We start from the raw sequence: 19,986 nt of genomic DNA on the forward strand, positions 1-19,986 counted from the left end.
TTTATTTTTGGCTGCATTGGGTCTTTGTTGCTGCGCGCGGGCTTTCTCTAGTTGCGGTGAGCGGGGGCTACTCTTTGTTGTGGTGCGCAGGCTTCTCAATGCGGTGGCTTCTCTTGTTGCAGAGCACGGGCTCTAGGCACGCAGGCTTCAGTAGTTGTGGCACGCGGGCTCAGTAGTTGTGGCGCATGGCCTTAGTTGCTCCGTGGGATCTTCCCGGACCGGGGCTCGAACCCATGTCCCCTGCATTGGCAGGCAGATTCTTAACCACTGCGCCACCAGGGAAGCCCCTGTTTTTCTCTTGTTAATTTGTCTTTTGTTGGTCTAATTTATAGGACCCCAGTCAGAGAACCTAAGTTGGATCAGAGGAAAAATATTTTTCCCTTCCCCTCAAAGCTTCTCAAACCAATTACTTAAGATGTGTACTTCTAGTTAGCCCCACCTCCAGCTTCCCCCAAGCCAACAGCCTCCAGCCAGAGCACACCTAAAGCTTTCTCCTTCTTTTCACTGTATAACTTTCCCATTCCCCTGCCTGCCTTGGAGTCTCAGCTGGACGCAGGTGATGGGAGGTTGACTCCCTGCTTTCTGCAAGCTTTGAAGAAGTAGCCTTTGCTTATTCTCATTTAGGTGGTCTTCATTTATTTCCACATGTTAGAGTTCATTAGAAAGTAGAACTTTGATATGGGCTAAGAGACCTCTCTCCCTCTAGCCCTTTACAAATACCCAACTGTGCAAAGGCCATGTTTTCTTGAGTTACTTTCACACCAGCACTGGCAGCTGATTGTGAAATTAAGTTTTCATTGCTTCACCGAAGTTAAAATGAGTAGAAAGGGGAAAGCAGAACTGGGGCTCACCCTTAAGGGCCAGGAGCTGAACACGACTCAAAGACATACCTCAATGTACTTGTCTATTTGAGTTCTATTAATACAGAACCTATTTTGTAGGGTCATTGTGAGGACTGAGTGAGTTTATACAGGTCGAGAGCTTAGGTCAGTGCCTAGCACATACAAGTGCTCTGTTAAGATTGCTATTTCAGGGTATGTGCTTATTAGCCTTAAGTTAGACTTTAGTCATTGTCATAAAGACCTCAGCCAAAGCATTCCTATGAATTCTGCAGATTTGCACACCTGGACTACGTGGGCCCTACTGGACAGGTAGAATTCTCTCAGGGGAACCCTTCTCTGGTTTTGCCCAGTATGAACACAGGTCTCTTGAATTCATCTCAATTTGACTTAATTCTTTCTAGATGTGCTCCATGTCACACTAGCAACTGGAAAGGGAAAGCACTAATGGTCTATCACTGGGCGGCTGAGTCAAATGTGGGACCTGCCGTTAGACACAGGGGATGAGAAAAGAATTCTGTCCAGAGTGAGAAAAGAAAGTATTCTGTTGTGTGTTTTGGAGTGGCGTGTTCTTATCTGTAACACTTGTTGTTATGGGCTGAATTGTGTCCTCACTCCAAATACTCAAAAGTTGAAGTCCTAACCCCCAGTACCTCAGAATGTGATCTTATTAGTAAACAGGGGCTTTGCAGATGAACTTAGTTAAGATGAGGTCATACTGGAGTAAGGTAGGCCCCTAATCCCATATGACTGGTGTCCTTATAAAAAGGGGAAATCTGGACATGGGTATGCACACAGGGAGGATGCCCTATGAAGACTGGGGTTATGCTGCCACAAGCCAAGGAACTACCAGAAGGTCGGAGAGCGGCCTGGAGCAGATCCTTCCCCAAAACCTACAGAGGTGGCATGGCCCTGCCATCATTTTGATTTCAGACTTTCAGTCTCTAGAACTGCCAGACAATTTATTTCTGTTTTTCTGAGCCAAAGTTTACAGTACTTTGTTATGGCAGCCCTTGGAAACGAATACATTTGTAGAAAAGCTAGGTTACTGCAAAAAGAATCTGCCCACAGTGTAATAATTAATATACTGTCTGAGACCCTGTTCCACTCAAAGGGAGAAAATTCATAAAAATGTGAAATAAAACTTGCCACCAGCCTTTAATAACCACTGCATAAAGCAGGACTTCCTGCTCCTATAAATTGTTGAGGGGAGTATGCCCTGATACAGGCTTCTTGAAGGTCAGCTTGATAGTATCTATCAATAACATACACATCCCTTTGACACAGAAATTTCATTCATAGGACTCAATCCTACACACATACTTGCATTAACTGCACAAAGATATTAAATGCAGCATTTGTTGATAATAGCCAGAACATGAAAAAAAAAAAAAACCAAAAACATGTAATACATGTAATTTAGTCAGAATAATATGCAGTGGATAGGCATTCCCAGAACAATTTCTATGCTAATGTGGAAAACTCTCCAGGTCTAGTTGTTAAGACGGGAAAACAAAGAAAATTGTAGATCAATAGGTATAGTAGGTTAACAATTCATGTTTTTAAAAAACTGTAACAAGGGGTTAAAGATGGTGGTGGACGGGAAGGGCAGAGGTGTGACTATAAAAGTACAGCACAAGGGACATCTTTGTGGTGATGGAGCAGTTCTGCATCTTGACTGAGGTGGTGGTCACGCAAACCTACACATGTGATCAAACGGCATAGAACTAAGTTGTACAAATGTCATTTGCCTGGCTTTGATATTGGGGGTGTAGAGTGGAAAAATTTTCCCTTTTTCCCCTCTAGGTTCTTTGGCTGGTCTAATAATTGAATGTATATAAGACAGATTAACAGGAGAAAAACAAATTTAATTTTGTATATATGGGAGCCCCACAAAAATACGAGACTCAAAGAAGTGGCCAAAGCAGGAAACCTTTATATCTTTTAGACAAAGAAACAATAAATTTGCAAAGAATTGACAAGACAAAGGGGTTTGGGCTTGAAATAGTAAATTAATGAAGAAGTAACAAGGTTTGTTTTTATACAGCTTTCTCAGACCTAAATCCAGTCTCTGTTGATAAGGATGCCTTCCACCCTCCTGGTACAGGATTGGTACCTTTCACAGGGGAGATGTATTTCCTGTTTTCAGGGGGACAAAGGAGGTCAGAGCGTCCTTCTTGCCTCAGTTGTTTCCTAAGTAACTTTAATTCAAAATAATCAATATGCCAAAGTGGCATATTTTGGGGACTTCCCTGGTGGTCCAGTGGGTAAGATTCCACGCTCCCAATGCAGGGGGCCTGAGTTCAATCCCTGGTCAGGGAACTAGATCCCACTTGCATGCCGCAACTAAGAGTCCGCATGCTGCAACAAATAGCCCACGTGGTGCAACTAAGACCCAGCACGGCCAAAAAAAAATAAAAAATAAAAAATAAATAAACATCAAAGTGGCATATTTTGGGGTGGTATATTCTATTCCCCTTCAGGGGAAAGTGGGTTAGGGTACAGGGGACCTCTCTGCACTGACTCTGCAACTTCCTATGAATCTGTAATTATTTCAAAATTTTTAAAATTTGTAAATAAAATAAACACAAAATAATTTTTTAAATCATGTAGAACAATAGAAAAATAATAAAACTATATACACGTATATGTACACATATGGATACGAGTATCTATAAATGCACAGGAAACTGAAAGCATAGCCATCTACTGTTGGCATTCCTTAATCCTGGGAGAGGAATGGAGAGGCATTTTACTCTATAGTTCTATAATTCTATCAACTTTCGTATTGATAGAATGTTTTACAACAAAGCATGTGTCACGTAATATTTAAAGTTACCTTTTCCAAAAAAGTACGTCTTCCAAAGAGCCCCCTATTTGTCCATCTTTGAGGAAGAGCACTAACTTTTGTTTTCCATTCTAGAATTAAAAATAAAGCAAGTTAAGAAAAGGGGGGAACATTTGAAATTGAAGACCATCACTTCACACACGACCTCTTCAGGGTTAAGTGAACAATGGGGCTTTTATCAGTTCCATAGAGAGGAGATTCAACACAAAAGAGAAGAAACTAGCCAGAGGTCCACCCCAGCCCATCAACAGCACGCAGGTCTCTCCCTGGGCATCTGTGATCATGAACTGCTCCCAGCTAAAGCTTCCCTGTGTATTATACGAATTGGGAAGAAAGTGTTTGCTAAACAGAACTATGCTATGAACAAGAAAGCAGAGAACTTGTTTTAATCTACTTCAAAGAAATTATTTGTAGGGACTCCTGAAACCAACTGCACGCAAAGAAGAGTAGGGTTCCCTTTGTAAGATAGTCTATAGTGCCAGCTTTGGGTTATTACAACTCAATGCTATATCGTTTACCTTATCAGGACCTCAGCAATTGGTATTGTTAAGAATTTCCCTTTAGAAAAGTAGATCTTTCCCAGAAGAATGATACAGGAGTAGGTTCTCCCCCAACACCTCCTTTTTTTTTTTTTCACTTGTTCCCTAATGACTTGATACCTTATGGAAGACTGAAAATCCTCAGAACATCTCTGACTACCAAACCGAAAGATAGCCTTCCCTGCACGAACAGGATGTTGTCACAAATAAGAAGGGATCAAAATAAACAATTGACCACGCTAGACAAGGACTATCCAAAGGACTAAACATCAACCCTTCCAAAGTCAACCTTTTTTTTCTAATCATCAAAATCATTTATTGAGCACCAACTGGATATATGACACATTGGTCACCAAGATGTGACCCTTGCCCTCACAATGTCTTTTAATTGAGATATAATTCACACAGCATAAAGTTCACTGTGCTGCCTCCCAATTTTAACTATAACTGTTATACTAACCAACTTGGACAGTGAATTTACTCATTGGTTCCCTAAGGACATACTTTGCAACTAAGTCATTTTAAAGAAGATACAAACAAGATACAATGCTTAAAGTTGGAGACAACCAAGACTGTCTTGTGTCCTGTCAAGGTCTCCTCCACCAGGCCTCCACTGCCTCTCAGCCTCATCTCACGCCACCCCACACAGCTCCTGGGCTCCGGCCACACAGACCTGCCCTCAGTGCCTTCACCATCGAGCCCTTCCTGCCTCCATCCGTGCTCTTGTCATTGCTTCTTCCTGAAGGCTCTTTTCCCAGACCTTTTGCAAGGTCAGTGTCTTGTTCAGGGCACAACCTAAGCGTTCCCTCCTCAGAAGTGCCTTCTCACCTCATCTTATCTTCCTCTGTCCAAGCCCTTAGCACAGCTTGTAATTATCATTTTATTTATTCATTCATTTACATCAATGCTCTCCATCTTCCATCCACCAGAAAGCAAGCTCCATGAAGGCAAGGAGTTTGCCTTTATCATTAACACTTAGCACAGCATAGGACCTCAAAAATGCACACAGTGCATAGATCTGCTTTAAAGGCTTTCCTAGCTAAGACTGACATAAAATTTGGGGCCTTTACTCACCCATTATCTAGGTGTTAGAACACATCCTGAATTGCTTTCTAAGGAAAAATTTGGCCCTGCTGACAGGTACTTCTGTGACCCACCTCCGTGGGCAGGTGGACCAGCCCCAACTCAGGCACATGTCCTGGTCAGACTCTCAGTTTTCTTAAGAGGATGCCCACCCCATCTCCAGTCCAGGAATCTGCCCTTGAAGGATGACTCGGTCGATGCTATGTCACTACTTATCAGAGGACAGACCATCAAACTCACTGCTAGCCTACACTTAGCAACTCTAACTTAATTGCAAGAAATAATATTGATGAAGGACTGCTTAGAGAACACACCGTCCATTCGTTCCTTTAATTTTAAATGCAACCTTTTGAGTCAGCCAGACCCTTAGAAAGAATAATTGAACCAGTTTTGCTTCCCATATACAAGTTTTTACTAAACTATACTTTTCCATTATATTTGACCTACGTTGAAAGATACCGTGAGAAACAACCCTGGGAAGCGCATTATTATATATTATTATATATTCTGAATGTTTTTGAGGATATTATTTGCTACATCACACTGGGCCTCCTATTGAAGACCCACAGGAGAAATGTCTCAGCTCTCGGTAACAAAAATAGCTGCACTTCTCCGAACCACTGGTTTGTTTTTAATCTTTTACATGCCATGAATCTTGTTTATTCCTGAGCTTTGGAGGCCAAGAAGCACAGCCACACACTTGGGATCATAACAAAGGGCACTTTATGTGCTAACCTCACCTTGGGCTTCATCGTATCTTTCATATCCTTATTTTCCTTTGACCTCAATTTCTTTACTCATCTTTGTTTTTAAATCTTGTTAAACTAAATGTATTATTATAAAGGTTCTAGTATCTTTTCTAGAATAAGGCAGGGAGTCTACACTTTAAAAGTTAAGATTTTGGCAGTTTGCTACCATGTTATACAAAAACAGTGATACAGGGGCACATTTGGGTGGCCTGACTTAAAATAGCATTCGCAGCATTCCTAGGGTTTGGTTATGAGGTTCCTAGGGTCACCCCCCAAGACTACTGAGACTCAACCCCAGCAAGAAGTCCATGGGGTGATCTGTTGTAAAAGACGTTCCCTGAGGACTCCCCTGGTGGTCCAGGGGTTAAGACTCCGCACTTCCACTGCAGGGGGTACGGGTTCAATCCCTGGTCAGGGAACTAAGATCCCACATGCCACGTGGCTCGGCCATATTCCATGATGCCAGGAACACAAAAAACACACAGTGGCTTCTAACATGAGGACCAAGTCAAACTTATTAGGTTGGATGCTGTAAGTTGCAGCCGTCACTTTGTAAAAGGGCTGCTTCTTACGTGGGCAACTCTGTGTTTAGCAGGCTCCATGTAAGTTTCTACATTCTGCTCCATGCAGCCCCCTCAACTCCCCATCCCTCACCTCACTGCCCTCCAGAACCCTTCTTCTCGCGTCCATTATCAACACACCCCCAAATCCCTCAGCCTCTTCTCAGAACACTTCCTTCTTGTTCCTCGGGGAATCTGATGGCCTCTAATCATACCCCTTCCCTGAAGCCAAGCCCACCATTTGAGAAAGTTCAGAGGGTGCCATTCAGAGAGATGACAATGTGGTACGATGATCGTTGTACGTGACCCTAAGGAGGCAGCCCTGTCTGCAGCCCTCTCGAGCGGAGGCCGCTTTTCCTCTGCACTTCACATCCCACAAAGCCTGGAGGTGCTGAAGCTCTTGGGAATAGAGCATCCATGATCAGACTTTACCATTCCTTATGGTTTTCACCTACCAACCTCCGAGTCAATCCTCCCCATTCTCTGATGATTTGGGCATTTGCCTCACTCCCTTTCTCCTCCTACTACTGTTACAATTATTCTCAGTGACTTCAGCGTCTATCTGGATGACCCACCCCACACGCTGACCACCCAGTTTCTTTCTTTTAATCTTAGTTTCAATCATCTTTTCCTCTACTGCATTGCAGCCTCACAACTGGAATCATCACCAATAATGGTGCCCCCACCAAAATCTCAATGTAACATCCAACTCTTTGACCACCCCCTCTTATCCTTCCCCTCACCTTCTCTAGCGCTCCCTCTTTAGCGAAGACCTCAGGCAGTCCATTAAGCTGACCATTTTTTTCCCTATCCAGAACCCTCATCCTAACCTCACTTCCTTGCCCAGGCTAAACTCCAAAGTCCAGCAGTAGAAACACTTCCTTGCAAATACCCTTAACTCCCTGGTTGCTCTTTCCTTCCATTGTACTCCCCTCGCAAAACCCCAACCCTGTTTAACCCAAGTATATAGTGGGACATTTCTGGAGAGACTCACATGGCTGGGATGACCGGACTCACTCCAAATTTTTATGACCACAAATATCAAATGTGCAGTCAACAGTGACAGGCACTCATCTACACTTCTCAAGTAAATGTGCCTTCCCACCCTCTGCGGTTACGTAAACTAAGACAATTCAGGCTATAACTAAGCATCGCTTCCCAGGCTGCCCAGGCTCTGGCTGGCCACCAGTGGGGTCCAATTACAATATTCACTTAGATTTTGCAGGCTAGCGTGGGACCTCAGACCCTTCTGCATTTCTGGGGCTCCCTAGGGGTATCTCACGTGTGCTCTTGTATAGTCCTTGTAACATCATTCTTCTTCATCTTCCTGTCATTGATATCTGCTATCCAAAAAGCCCCTTGAGGTAGCTCCTCCCTAGGGCTGGCCATTGATAGGATGCCCTTCAGGATAATGCTGTAGTAGAAATGTGTGTCTCGTCTGCTCAGGGCCCTTCCCCCGTTCCCTATCGTGCTGGTAGAATTTCAGTCACAGCCACAAGATGGGGCACCCTCCCTGGACTCAGCCAACCACAGATCCCATTCCCCAGCAACAATGATTGGTCCAAAAGTGGACACAGCTCCAATCTGGCCACTCAGAGTTCTTCTCCACAAATAACGGGAGAGACAATGTATCTTTCCACTGAGTTTGTTACCCTGGAAGGATGTTCAGCTGAGCACAGCATGTTTCCTTAAAGGTGGATAAAGCCTTTATTAACGAGGCCAATCCTCAGAGAGGTGGAGAGCCCAAGGGTCATCATTTGAACTTCTTCATCCATCCACACCCAAAGATCTGTCCTGGACTGGACAGATGCAGGCACCGGTTAGTCCCCTTTTGTGCTGGAGCCAGTCTGATGGGGTCTCTTCCGTTTGTAACCAAATCCAACTAATGGAGTTAGTTGTCAATGCCAAGAGTGCCATCACCTGGTGCTCTCAGTCCTGTGTCCCTGGAGGAGCCAAATCTGCTTGAAGGTCCTTGGGGTCTTCACCACATCCACGCCACACTGTTCCATGCAGGAGAGGGAAGTGCATCACACATTGAAGTGCAACTTGCACCCCAGGGCCTCACTAGGTCCTACAGCTTCTGCCAGGAGCCACACTCTCTACGGGGCTGAGACTAAGTTCTTGATTCTGAACTGGAGGCAAATCTGCAAGGTGTGAGCCTTGCTGTCCTCAACCCAAGCTCCCCCTCTGCTCTAGTGCAAAAATCTCTCCTCCCCGCACTTCCAGTCTATAGCCCTCTGCCCACCCATTATCACACATGCTCAGATACGTCTGAACACCAGGTTCAGCTCAGTCTGCAAACACACACACACACACACACAAATGCACGTACTTCTAAATTTAAAGTAATGAGAAAAAACCAAGGGAAAGGATTGTAGAATTTTTTGACTGGAAGGGTCAAGGGAATGGAGATCCATGCAAAGAAAATGAAGAGAAGAATAAATATCAATATAATAACTTGAATGACTTTTACAAGACTCAGTAGGACAACAAGTTCTTCTTTTCAAATGCCAATGACAACGACAACAACAAAATTCCAGCCTCTATTTAAAAACATAGCCAAACTGTACTTTCGTGTGGTCAAATTCATTGGTTTCTGCCTGGTGCCATTCTTGAGGGATTGCCCCCTCCTCCCTATCCATAGGCTTGCAGTGGGAATGGTCATGTTGACACAGAATGACCTCTCTCCCATCCCCCAACCACAGACCAAAAGCCTCTACCCCAGGGATTGGGATGAAGACCAAGAGAGGCCTTCATCCTTACTAGCCTTACTAGCCTTACTAGCCTTACTAGCGTGGGCGTGGGGAGTTATAAATTGCAGGAGATGTCAGCAGCAACCTGGCTCTAGTCTCTGCTGAGACCCCGTCATGTCCCTGTTCTTGGGTTGGTTCTGCCACAGACCCCAACGCCCTTCCAAAGAATTCTGCCTGCTGAAAATAGCTCAGATGATTTTTGTTACTTGCAGCCAAAAGAGTGTTAATTAGACGACATCTAATGAGCCAAAGATGATTATTAGAAGGCCATGAAAGGAAAAGAGCAAAGGATCCTAAATAAATAAATGATAGATAGATGATAGGCAGATGATAGATAGATAGATAGATAAATAGATAGATAAACCAAATCTGTGTCTAGAAGGAAGCAGAGATGCTGGAGGACCACGGGCACAGAATTCTCCCCAAAAGCTAGAAATGTCAAGATGACAGAAAGGAGCAGTTACCATAAGAAAGGAAACCAGCACTTGACAAGTGTCCTGGGAAAATGCAGAAAGGGGCCAATTTTTAAAACTGAGGCTTGGGAAGGAATTAATAACTTCCTTATAGTGAGTGACCTGCTTCTAGGAAAGCAAAGAGTCAAATAAATGACATTTGATCTTGTGCCTACACACCCGCCATGGGTCACATAGTCAACGGCACTGTCCCAGGGGTGGCCTCCCTTACTTATACCTCAAAAGTTCATGCCCAAATCTCTCAGCTAACAGCACTGTTCCTGGGAAGAGCCCATGACGCAGCAGATGGGTAGTCGCTTTGCAAAGCTGCAATCACTCATGCAGTGCAAGGGAGAGAAATCAACAGTTAATTTTCATCACCCCATTTTCTTACTGAACATGCAGAAGGACAAAGAGAGAGAGGGAAACTGATGAAAGAGAAGCAATTTTCTAAAATTGAAGCAAAAAATTAACAGCGTCCAGAAATCTGACCCCATTGTTCCTGTGCGTAAAGCTTTTCTATGATTTCCTGTCACCTATGGATAGAGTTCAAGATTTGAACGTGTGGTCCCTGCCACTTGGCCCACTTCCACTGTCACCACCCCAGCCTACCTGCCCTGTGCACCAGCAACACCAAATGCACGAGGATCACCTGCTCACCACGATGGTCTTCACCTCTGTTCCCAGCGGTCAGCCTCCAGCACATCTCCCTCCTTGGTGATGCAGATTTGGTTTTCTTGCCTTTTTCTCTTTTTTTTGAGCACTTTGTTCTTTTCACTTCAAGGTCCTCAAACAATCAACTTTTCCTCTTTAGATGTCGCTTCTGATTAATACTCTTTTGGCTGCAACTCACAAAAATTGCTGAGCTCCCTTCAGCAGACAGAGAATCCACTGGAAGGATCCTGCCTCTCCAACCCCCACCCCCCGGGCTTATTTACCTGCTTCTTTTCTTCAACCCTCAGCTCACGGGTACTGTTGGAGCCCAGAGCAGGCTGCCCCAAAATGTGCCTCGTGACATATTATTTTGAATGAAAGTGACTTAAGAAACAGCCAATGCAAGAGGGACACACTGACCCTGCTCTCTGTCTCCCTGAAAGGAGGAAATAAATCTCTCATGTGAAAGGAAGGGACACTCGCTGCATCTGGAAGTAGAAGGACACTCTTATTGCCAGAGATAGGGAATTCGGGCTGAGAAGCCTATATAAACAAAAAAACAAACCTGGTTACTTCTTTTCATTGACTACCTCAAGACCAAATTCTGTTTAAATTCATCACTAATTGAGCACCCAAAACCTAAGTTTTTGTGTCCTGTCAATTCCTCTCAAATTTACTGTTTCTTTGTCTAAAAAACATAAAAGCTGCCTGCTTTGGCCACTTCTTAGGTCCTATTTCTATGAAACCTCCATGCTCATGAATGAAAAAGGTTCTTTTTCTCCTGTTAATCTGTCTTGTGTCAATTTTATTATTAGTGCAGCTATAAGAACTCAACAGGGGTAGAGGGGAAATCTCCCCCTTCCCTATGGTACCCAGCCTCAGGGAGCCATCAGGGCCCTGCAGGGTTCTGTGTGCCACCGCTCTGCTCCACATGTGCTCTGCACAAAGTCAGACCATGAGCTCCTTGAGGACGGGGCTCTGCTCCCCAGTGTCAGGACTTTGCATGGCTGGTCTTGGGAATTCAACAAATGTCTGTTGGACACATATATGAATTATCAAAAGGGTAAATTCCTGCTGGTAACCTATGTAATGGATATTGATCATTGTCAACCATATATTTTTTAAATTCCTGAGCAGTTGTTCTTACCCATGGAATCCTATTTCTCAGCAGTCAATTTCAGTCAATTTCACACACATTCATCCTGCTTAGAATCTCTGGCACCCACTCCTCCAGCAAAGCAGATTTTCCATTTGAATTTGGGATTGCTCCATTTATCAACGTTATGTTGCTCTGGAATATAAAGCTACACTCATTGTCATGGTCTTGATGTTACCTGGTAACACGAACACTTAATTATAAACCATCTCATATGTTTCAGATGGATGTTTTTCTCAAAGAACTGAAGTTGAGTGACATGTTTGGCATTTACTTGAATAACAATAATATGGACCTTTTACTGTACCTTGTTTAAGTAGCTAGGACAGGGCTAAGCATTTTACATATATGATCTCACTTAATCCTCACAATAACCCCTAGGAATTATTGCCACTTTATAGATGAGGAGGTTGCTATTTGGAGCGGTTAAGTAACTTGCTCAATGTGACGCAGATGGTAAGTGGTAGAGCTCGGAACCAAGGACATCAGATTCAAAATCACCCACAGTCCCTATCAATGGGCGCCTAAGAAAAAGATGGACTGAGAATGGGTGTGATGAGGACCCAAAAGGATGGTGAGAAAACTGACTAAAAACAAGTGACTACATTTCATTTTGTTCCCATGCACATTTTTAATTGCTCTAAGAATATCTGTTTCTTTCGTTATTCTCTTGTTACCTGTCATAAAACTGGAAACTGGAACCCGAGGCTAGGAGCGATTGGGAGAGCATTATTCCTCGTTTCTCCACTGGAATTTGACATGAGACCATATATCTAAGACCACATTAGGAATCTCTTGAAAGCAATAACTTTGCAAACTAGATTACCAGCAGCAAAGCAAACCACCTTGGGGTTCATGAGATCTGTGCTCTCTGAGACTAGAATGCAAACTATAAATCACCAAGACTTAGGAAGATAAGGAAGACTCCTTGGGGGTTCCCTCTGGAGCCGTAGACAGAAACACTGTTCTATGCAACCCCACCTGGGATTCCTATGGACACATCCCTAAAAATTCCTATGGACACATCCCTAAAAATTACAGTAAAAATTACATCCCTAAAAATTTTGTTCTAACAAATGGCCAGTGAAGATTTCCTTCAGATTAACTGACAAGGATTGGTAAAAAAACAAAAACAAAGAATACCACGTCTGAGTCTGAGCATGCAATCTACTTGACTGGTTCTTATCGAGGTGGATTTCTCCATTGGGTCAGAAAAGGAAAATTTCTAAAAGCACTGAGTCCACGTATTTTAAATGAATCAAAAGAGTGTATCAAACTTTGACGGCAGAAAATAGGCCAGCTCCTATATTATTTTTTCAAGGAAAAGTTCTCAGTGGTGAGGTCTTGGAATATGCCACACATTGAAAAATCTTGCCGTTAGAGGAATTAAAACTGAAGCCTAAGGGTTCCTCCATCTTCGACTTTCTGTCTCCATAAGTGACAGGAAATGTGGTTTATTTGTAGAATTTCACCGTGGATTGTTTGAGGAAAGTTGACTTGAAAAAAATATTGAAATAAAGACAAATGTTTTGTGGCAGGCAAATATACAAATGAAAAGAAATGTTTAAGTTCTACTGAACTATGGATGATTTTTTAAAATGGTAACTGTGAAGCAAGGCAGGGTTGGAAATATTGCTAATTAGTGTATATTATGCCTTGTCTAATCAATCTTGAGAACCAAGGTAAATCAGGGGTGATAAAGCAGAGCCATTCCAGTCTTCATTATGGACTAGCCAATTACCTGGACCTTTTTTCTCTTTCTGTCTCCTATAGAATTATCATTTCTCCCTTGCTGTGGGTACCACGGAGTGACTCTTCCATCAAAGAATCTTGCCATCATATGAGTTGCCACTTAGTGTCCTATGCTCTGGTGTCTAATTCCAAAACAAAGCATTCAACCAAAGGTGGGAACAGCCCAAATGTCCATGAACAGATGAATGGATAAACCAAACATGGCAGATCCACACAATGGAATATTATTCAGCCATAAAAAGGAAAGGAGTTCTGATACATGCCACAATGTGGATAAACCTTGAAAATATTATTCTAAGTGAAGGAAGCAACATAAAAGGCCACATATTATATGATTTCATTTATATGAAATATCAGAATAGATAAATCCATAGAGACAGAATGCAGATTGCTGGCTGCCAGGATTCTAGGTAGAGGGGGGAATAGAAAGCAACTGCTTAATGGGTCCAGTGTTTCCTTATGGGGTGATGAAAATGTTTGGAACTAGACAGAGGTGGTGATTGTGCAACACTGTGAATATGCTAAAGCCACTGAGTTTTTCACTTTAAAATGGTTAATTTTATGTCCTGTGATTTTCACTTCAATAAAAAAAATTGCAATAAGACAAAGCTTTTACTTTATGTCTTTTAAAAATGCCATGTGGAAATTTTAATACAAAAGTAAGAGTTATGACAGTGTGATAAATGCTTCTAATAAAAACAAAATTATGAGAGCAGGCCTCCTGTCCTCCCCAGCACTCAAAAGTGAAGCATAGTCTTCTGGATGGGTCATAATCTTCTGAGGAGATATGGATTTAATCAAAGAACTATGGCTTTAGTTGAGCAGGAAAACTCCCAGCCACAATATTCTACCCACCACTTTCTATGCAAAAAAAAAAAAAAAATTGCAAATGGCAACACTTCCAAGAAGGTTCTTTCTTTGCTATGTCTGTCTCTTGTTGATCCAGTTGGGGGTGGGAGATCAAAGCTGTCCCCTCACCCCAGATGGCTCTTCTGGTTCTTGGAAGCACTGGGTACCATAGCACTCACAAGTTCATCTTAAGGCATAAACCTGCCTCTGTACTCAGGGTCCAACTTCCCCACAGAGAGAAACCTGACCTTTAACAAATCAGGGAATCTGAGAACCCTGGAAAGTTCACTTTGTGCTGTTTCAGGCTTCATAAGATTTGCTTTATAGCATGCCTGCACAAAATCCTACTCTAAGAAAAGGGTCTATACAAGAGAGGTGCATCGATTATGAATCCCAAGCTACTACTCCCATCTCTTCTCTCCCCACAAAGTAATACCCTGCAGTGCGAAACTGCTTGACTTGTAAATTGATTTATCAGGACTTTAATATAACTGCTGACCATGATCAGAATAGCAACAAATTGGCTTAAGCAGGTTCAAAGCTGAATCAGTGGAAGAAACAGTGGGTGTGTTTTCTAGTGGAATTCTTCCCAAATGGAATGATCTGGGAGTGTTATCCGAACATGCGGCCATTCCTTATACACACACTCTTTTCAAGTCAAATATTTGCATGGGACAGTGGCTGGCAAATAGACATATCTGAGAGTACATACAAAGTAATCCCTAAGTAATTATACGAAGTTGAAAGCAGGAATGCAAACCTGAAAGCTACATTTGTGCAGCATCTTCACTTAGAAATTCCTAGATATTGCAGGGGACAAAAATCTAATTCATCGGCTTTGATGGGAAAATACATGTGATTGTTCTAAAGACTCCTTTACCTGGGGCCCATTTTCAGCAGATGCAGGCACAGAATTCACTATAATACACACACTCGGAGCTGTTTGGGTTTTCTGACCAAATCTCCTACTGTTATCTTCCTTGAGAAGCAGTAAGGAAATAAACCAAAAAAAACACGTTTGTACATCAAATTGATAACTAGAAAGTCAGTAACCAAAACAGGCCCTAAAGATTGGATACCATTATATTTGTCTTCCTCTCCTCACCCTAGAATTTTCTGCACATCTTTGTGGGGGAAAGGGGGAAGGAATCCATCAAAATAATAAGATACTGACAGTCCATCTCTACCTGCCTCCAGCCATGAACACAGCATCCCCCTCTTTAAGTATCCCCATTCATATCAAGGAACACGAGAAAGATAGAAGTTTGCACTTAGATTCTTTTTCTTTTAAATTTATTTATTTATTTATTTATTTTTGGCTGCGTTGGGTCTTTGTTGCTGTGCCTGCGCGGGCTTTCTCTAGTTGCGGTGCGCGGGCTTCTCACTGCGGTGGCTTCTCTTGTTGCGGAGCACAGGCTCTAGGCATGCCGGCTTCAGTAGTTGTGGCACATGGGCTCGGTAGCTGTGGCTCTCGGGCTCTAGAGCGCAGGCTCAGTAGTTGTGGCGCACGGGCTTAGTTGCTCTGCGGCATGTGCGATCTTCCTAGACCAGGGATCGAACCTGTGTCCCTTGCATTGGCAGGCAGATTCTTAACCACTGTGCCACCAGGGAAGTCCGTGCACTTAGATTCTTAAACAGAGATGGACCACCTGAGTTTATAAACTCTCTGGAAATTTTTTACAAACTGTCATGTTTAACTGCAGCATTTAAAAAGAGGGTCAGGGCTTCCCTGGTGGCGCAGTGGTTAAGAATCTGCCTGCCAAAGCAGGGGACATGGGTTCGAGCCCTGGTCTGGGAAGATCCCACATGCTGTGGAGCAACTAAGCCCGTGTGCCACAACTCCTGAGCCTGCGCTCTAGAGCCCGTGAGTCACAACTGCTGAGCCCTCGTGCCACAACTACTGAAGCCTGCGTGCCTAGAGCCCGTGCTCGGCAACAAGAGAAGCGACCGCAATGAGAAGCCCGCACACAGCAACGAAGACCCAACGCAGCCAAAAATAAATAAATAAAAATTTTTTAAAAATAATAAATAAATAAATAAAAAGAGGGTCAAAAGTTTCATTGGGCCCTTGGAGAGATCCCTGATCCAGAAAAGCTCTAGACTTTTTATTTTTAAAGTCTCCCACAAGAGACTGAATAAGCAGAATCTGATTTTGATTTGGCCCTGGAGTTGCCGCCATCTTCACCATTTTTAGAATTTCATTCCATTGGTTTGTTCAACCAATTTTTGTTATGCCTACTATGTGCCAGAATGGAGGGTAGGGCAGAGAACCACCGTAAAATTTGAAACCAGGTCCCAGAAAAATAGGCAAACATTGTACAAAGGAACTCACAGTGGGAAACCAAACCAGGACTGTTTTACAAAGACAGTGCTTGCTGAAGTGGACCTGGCCCACTTGAGATCTGAGTTCAGATGGATTTTAGCTGGAATAAACCTTCTAAACCCTTCAACCTTCTCTGACTTTAACCTACCATCAAGGAGAAAACCACGGGGTGAAAATGGTATCACTTGTGCTAAAGCCCATTATACCAAACTTACACTTAATACCTGACTTAGCTGCAGTTTCAACCTTTTCCAGAAATGTAATCTTAATCAACCCATCTGGAATTTTCTGGTCAGCACCAATGAGGTAGTCTCTCATGTGGGTGCTTTCCACCCCTCCCCTCACCCAGCAGAAGAGGCAATCTGCATGATAAAATCCTTGCCATTTGCCTCCCCCCAAAAAAGATGTCCTGGCCTAAATCCTGGCTCTTCTTTTGCTAATAGCTCCCTTGTCCCACCCGTCTCCCTATAAAAACTTTCCATTCGGGGGGACTTTCCTGGTGGCGCAGTGGTTAAGAATCCGCCTGCCAATGCAGGGGACATGGGTTTGAGCCCTGCTCCAGGAAGATACCACATGCCGCAGAGCAACTAAGCCCATGCACCACAACTACCGAACCTGGGCTCTAGAGCCTGCAAGCCATAACTACTGAGCCCGTGTGCCACAACTACTGAAGTCCACGTGCCTAGAGCCCATGCTCCGCAACAAGAGAAGCCACCGCAGTGAGAAGCCCACACACCGCAACGAAGAGTAGCCCCCGCTCGCTGCAACTAGAGAAAGTCAGCACACAGCAACGAAGACCCAACGCAGCCAAAAATAAATAAATATATAATTTAATAAAACCAAAACCTTTCCATTTTGTACAACCTTCTCCGAGTGTCCTTCTGGGCTGGTAGAATGGATGCTGCCCGATTCATCAGTCACTTAATAAACTCAATTAGATCTTCAAATTTACTCACTTGAATTTTGTTTTTTAACACTTCACAGATAGATATAGCATTGTGAGAAGGTTAGAATTTAAATTTACATCACGTGTATGCAGATACTCACAAAACTAAATACAGTCATTAACATATGGTGGTTTCCCAAGACTCTAGTCCTACCTACAGTTTTTTGACAAGCTACTGTTGATTTGTCTCACATGATTCCAAGCAGAACCAGTTCTGTTCTCTAGAATCTGCTCTGGCTAGTTTCTGTTTTATCTACACAAACCCAGAAAGCATGAGTCAGATCTACATGGGCATAGTTTATAAAATCATGTTCCAGCACGGAGAATTCAGGTCTCAGTCCTCAGCATGTAGGTCGCATAGAGCTCTCTCCCCATCCCCCAACCCCAGTGTGTTTCTCTCATTCGCTGCGGAGAGATTGTCTAGGCTTAGAGATGCTCAAGTTCACACAGAAAGCATCAGAGCTGGATGGGAACGCCAGCAGTGCTGCAGCTGCAAAACCCACATTCCTAGCCCTATGCCATCCTGGAAAGCTGCCATCCCATTTTACAGTTAGGAAAACAGAGGTACATATTTGTCCATAAAATGACTTAGCCACTCACAGGCCAGTTCTTCCCATTCCTCCATAACTGTTAGCCATAAGGAGTCAACCCCAAGGCAAAATTTCCAGCTAAGCCCCAGGCAAGATGGTGAGCCTGACCACCTTTGGCTTTTCTCCCCCTCACCCCGTCCAGTCCCTCCCCTTTCTTCTTCTTCCCATACCCCCCTTAACCAGTCACCAGAAGCCCATTCTTTAAGCAGATCCTCTGGGCTCTGAAAACTGCCCCAGCCCCTGGTGTGTCCTGACTAGGGTTCCTTGGGGCATATTCTCTGTCACTTCATGGGAAGCAGAGATGTCCTCCACAACCGGCCCTTTTCCCTCTCTCTCCCCAAGTAAAATGTGTGCATCTTCACCATGACCTTGGAGACCAAGCCACTCCTGAAGGCACTAATGGTGCTGCCAGGCTGGGCGTCAGGGCACTGACGCCAGCAGAGCAGGGCGGCAAATCCCCTCCGTGCATCTAAGCCACTGGTTCCAATCTCGCTCCTGCCAACCTCCCCTCTGCCAAGTTCCACACTAGGTATTAGCTTCTTTCCTCTGCCTTAAACCCTGAGGGAACAGTTAATGAACGGAGAACTGCCCAGAGAGCACCAGCCACAGGCAGGGGAGAGACAGAGGAGCTGGAGGACTTCTAAAGGGAACAGGCTCCACCGGGCACCTGAAGAGGTGACACTTCCAGGGCCAGTGTGGGGCAGGGCCAACTGCCTGACGGCCCGAGGCTGTGGCACTGTTGGCAGGCACATGACTGAGTTTTGCATCTTATCAAGACAGTTTCTTGGCCAGAAATGTAGGTGGTAAAAATTAACTATAATCCATGTAAGTTTCCACTCCCAACACCATGCTCTTCAAAGGCTCCCTGAAAGGTAGCTGTATTCCCACGGGGGCTGTGTATTCCCCGAGAGGCTCTAGGCAATGGCCAGGATTAGAGTGAGGTGTTCAAGCCGAGTCCCCCCTACAGCCGCGTTTATGATGAACCTATCTAAAACTTTATTCCCTTTCTTGTCCCCTCTGACCTCAACCCTGAGCTAACTGAACACTAATCCACAAGTCAGATGACTAAAACTGCTGTTGTCGATAGCATCATTATTTTACGAAAATTGCTGTTGTCAATAACATCGTTAATGTGCTAAAATCACTGTTGCAGATATCACCCTTAACTACAAATTCAGGTTGTTTCTCCAGGGCAAGATGAACTAACAGACCCCCCAAGCCATGGACCACCCGGTCAGAGAATCGTAAACCACAGACATCCTGACTCTGAAACCTCAATTAAGGAATGTCATAGAAATGTCACAAGACATGATTAATCCCAGACTCTTTGTTCTTTCCCTTTAAAAAAAAAAACCCTAACTCAAAGAACAAGTTGGAGTGGATCTGAGGCTTGTCTCCCACTCCCTTGCTCGGCGCCCTGCAATAAACCCTTACTTTGCTGCAAACTTACTTTGTAGCTGCCACGGGCACACAAGCTCTAGCCTGGTTACAGCGTCAGAATCACCCCGTGCCTTCCCAGGGGGGAATGAGGCGGCCTGGATTCAAACCCAGCTCTGGCGCCACCTGCTGGCCGCTCTGTGTGCATGGTCTCTGTACCTGTAAATGGGATGATTGTTAACAGCAGCCCTCTGGTGGGGTTGGGGGCGGTGGGATGAGTCCCGTGCTTAGAGCAGCGTCTGTCTGAGCAAACAGTAGAGAAAAGGTTTGCCATTTCTATCGTTTCTGGTTTCTTCTAACAAACCTTGTGTCAGCTGTGTCCATCCGGTCACAAGATAGCACTACATTTTACTTAAAGTCACACAGCTAAAAATGAGGTGCAAACAATTCACTGATTCCAAAGAGAAAATATGGTTTATTCACAGATACACAAGGTCGAGATGGAATAGCACGATT

At 44.0% G+C, this 19,986-nt stretch overlaps 1 protein-coding gene across 1 annotated transcript in view; it reads right to left on the minus strand.

Annotated features, from left to right (window-relative positions):
• Positions 1 to 19,597, minus strand: part of PLPP4 (phospholipid phosphatase 4) — a 554,796-nt gene extending 535,199 nt beyond the window's left edge. The window contains exon 1 of the mRNA XM_059899368.1: positions 19,544 to 19,597. The gene's annotated coding sequence lies outside the window, so the exon portion shown is untranslated. The remainder of the gene's footprint in view (positions 1 to 19,543) is intronic.
• Positions 19,598 to 19,986: the final 389 nt, after the last annotated feature.

This window comes from Balaenoptera ricei, chromosome 16, assembly GCF_028023285.1.
Source record: "Balaenoptera ricei isolate mBalRic1 chromosome 16, mBalRic1.hap2, whole genome shotgun sequence".
Taxonomy (NCBI): domain Eukaryota; kingdom Metazoa; phylum Chordata; class Mammalia; order Artiodactyla; family Balaenopteridae; genus Balaenoptera; species Balaenoptera ricei.